Source organism: Molossus molossus, unplaced genomic scaffold (assembly GCF_014108415.1).
Source record: "Molossus molossus isolate mMolMol1 unplaced genomic scaffold, mMolMol1.p scaffold_m16_p_22, whole genome shotgun sequence".
NCBI classification, from domain to species: Eukaryota; Metazoa; Chordata; class Mammalia; order Chiroptera; family Molossidae; genus Molossus; species Molossus molossus.
Window position 1 is genome coordinate 9,196,306 of NW_023425358.1, and position 3,255 is coordinate 9,199,560.

At 40.2% G+C, this 3,255-nt stretch overlaps 1 pseudogene; it reads right to left on the minus strand.

Moving 5' to 3' along the window:
* Nucleotides 1–486: 486 nt before the first annotated feature.
* Nucleotides 487–585, minus strand: LOC118640461 (annotated as a pseudogene).
* Between the last annotated feature and the right edge of the window lie 2,670 nt (nucleotides 586–3,255).

Genomic DNA, 3,255 nt, shown 5'->3' on the forward strand with positions numbered 1-3,255 from the left:
TTGGTTCCTGGGTGGAAGCCCATATGGATTTTCAGTCTATTGTAAAAATATTTATTTAGTTATCGCTCTGTGTTGGGTCTAAGCTGTCTTAAATGATGAATACAGAACAGAAAGATAAACTGAACACAGAAATTTAATTTGTAAGAGAAAAATAGCCAATAAACACATGAACATTGTCAAAACTCACAAAGACATGCAAATTAAAACCACAAGCTAATAATTTTCAGGCTTTAGAAGTTAAGTCTAGTACTGGGGAGGAGGCAGAGAAAGAGAAAATCTGATTATCTGCCAAAAGGTGGATGGAGGGATTCAAACCTACAAGGCCATTTGGCAGTATCTACCAAGAGTTCTAAAAGTGTCCATTACTTTTTCTCAGTTGCGGTATAACACACATACAGCATCGTATCCGTTTCAGACATCCAGCATAATGATTTGATATTTGTATATATTGCAAAATGATCACCACAATAGGTCTAGTTAACAACCACAAATATGGAACACTTCACTAATTCGAACATCATTCTTGTGCAGGGCCCGGTTAATCTCTGTATCATCCCAATTTTAGTGCACATGCTGCTAAAGCAAGCACACGTGTCCATTACTTTTGATAAGTCATTCTAATTACGGAAAATTTATTAGGCACAGATTTAGTACATGAAGTTGATGAGGTTGACTTTATAATGGCAAAAAAAGAATAGCAAATAATAAGCTCCATTCGGGTGATGAGAAACTAGCTAAAATGAAGTCCAAAATGAAATGCTTAAATAACTCATGGCATGCCCGTATGATGAACTACTGTGCTGCCATCAAAAATCAGTTTGTGAAGACTAATATAAAAGTGTTCACAGAGCACTTTTTTTTTTTTATTAATGTATTTATTTTTGTTACAAATACTTCTCCTTTTTCCCCCACTGATTTCCCCTTCCTCCTCCCTCCCTGCCCTGTCCCCAGCTTTGTTGTCCATGTCCATTGTTCATGCACACATGCATATAAGTTCTGTGGTTTCTCTCCCCCCCCACCATGCCCTCTTCTGGGGATTGTCAGTCTGTACCCCACTTTCACGTCTCTGGGACTACCCCATTCCTCAGACTGTTATGTTCATTATACTCCACAAATAAGTGAGATCACGTGATATTTGTCTTTCTCTGCTTGGCTTGTTTCGCTTAGGATAATACTCTTCAGGAACCTCCATATCGTCTCAAAGGATAAGAATTGACATTTGACCCAGTGATCCCACTTCTAGGAATACACCCTAAGAAGCCTGAAACACCAATCAGAAAGAATATATGTACCCCCATGTTCATAGCAGCACTATTTACAATAGCTAAGATCTGGAAACAGCCCAAATGTCCACCCATAGACAAATGGATACAAAAGCTGTGGTACATATACACAATGCAGCTGTAAGAAAGGAAGATCTCTCACAGAGCACTTTAAATCAGTTCTAAAATGTTGTGAATAGTATCATTTCAAATATGAATCACATTATGAAGTTTTTACACACATATATACATGCACCTATACACAAGACTAAAAGAAATACCCTAAAATATTAAAATATTTAATGATGAACTATACATATTTTAATCATCTGAATACTTTCCTACATTTTCTAACATTTATTTCAGTGGAGAGATAGTTTATAACAAATCTGGCTAGTAAAGCTTGCAATTCACATTTTCGTCTAGACCTTTCATAGCCCACATTCAGTGGACCTGTCTAACCTTGACCTTCACAAAGTCCATCATAACACTGGTCGAATCCGTCTTTTCACTCTCACAAATCATGCTCTGCTTTCCAAATCAGCCTTCGCTCAAGTTACATTGCATGCGTATGCCCAAGGGAACTATATTAGCTGAACAATGTTAAAGCTGGAGCCTTAAGTAATTTAATCTCTGCCTAGAATCACATAAAAACAAAAAATACCCCAACACTCAAAAGTAATCACCCCCCTGCCCTGACTGGTTTGGCTCAGCGGTTGAAGCGTCGGAGAGACCCGGGTTCGGTTCCCGCTAAGGGCACGTACCTCGGTTGCAGTTTGTCCCTGGCCCTGGTTGGTCATGCAGGTGGCAGCCACTCGATGTGTCCCTTTCACGTCAATGTTTCTCTCTCTCTCTCTCCCTCCCATTCTATCTGAACAAAATATAGAAAAAAAAAAAATGTCCTCGGGTGAGGATAAAAAAAAGTAATCACCCCCCAAAGTCCTTTCTGTAATTTGTCACCCACAGCCACACTGCTCAAAGCCCACTGAGGCCCCTCCACGTGGCCCTCACACCCCAGTGACGCTGGCTGTCATCCACGGTGCCTTCCTCCAACCTCCCTTTCTGTAAACTATGTCCTCCCCCTTTCCCATGTCACCTTGTCTCCTAGGAGAGAGTGAGCCTCGGTTCCACATCTGTAAAGAAGGGAAAATAGTAAACCCCGCCCTACCAGTGTCATGTGATGTGAGGTTTCAATATTTTAAATAAAACGGTAAAGCCTTGTTTGTGGTGTGACTATCGTACCCCTTTTTCTCATTCATGCAACAGGTATTACTAATAGTTGGTCAGTACTCTGCCAGCACTATTTTACCCACAACTATGAAGTTATACTAGTTTATTCCCTCTCTGTGCCATTTGAACCAAAGTCACCATTAATTCGGTTTTTACAAGCCATTCATAGCGCTTTGTGTCCATTAACACCAATCTAATCTGAGCATCCGTGATCTCTCACCTGGACTACTGAAGTGACTCCTGGCTTGTCTTCCCATCCACTGTTGCCCCTCCACCTTATTACCGATATACAAAGCCAAATACTTCCTTCAAAAAGTTAATCACAAGTAATCCGTGTCAAGAGTCAGAATGTCCAATAGCTTCTTTAACAGACATGTTAGGTGCAATTATTTGGGTAGCACACTGATACTGAAGCTCACATATAATGACATACAAGTACAAGAGAAAAACCACAAGCCATGGAAGGGATATTTACTTGCCGGAGAATTCTGCATGTCTGTGTGGTGGGAGGGGAGAGAAGTCTACCAAAAGCCTCCCTGATGTGCACAGCTGCGTTTTCCTCCTTAGATCTATGAGGTACTAGAGATGCCTATCTAAGTAATTCATTGAATACATCAAAATTGACAAAGTACTTATTCAACTTTACAAAAATATTGGAACACACTGAAATTGTTTTCCCCATGGATGGCTGCACTAGTGATGTTTGCAAACCAAACATGCACTCCGCATGAGCTAATTATCTCAACAGCTTCTAGCATACTTA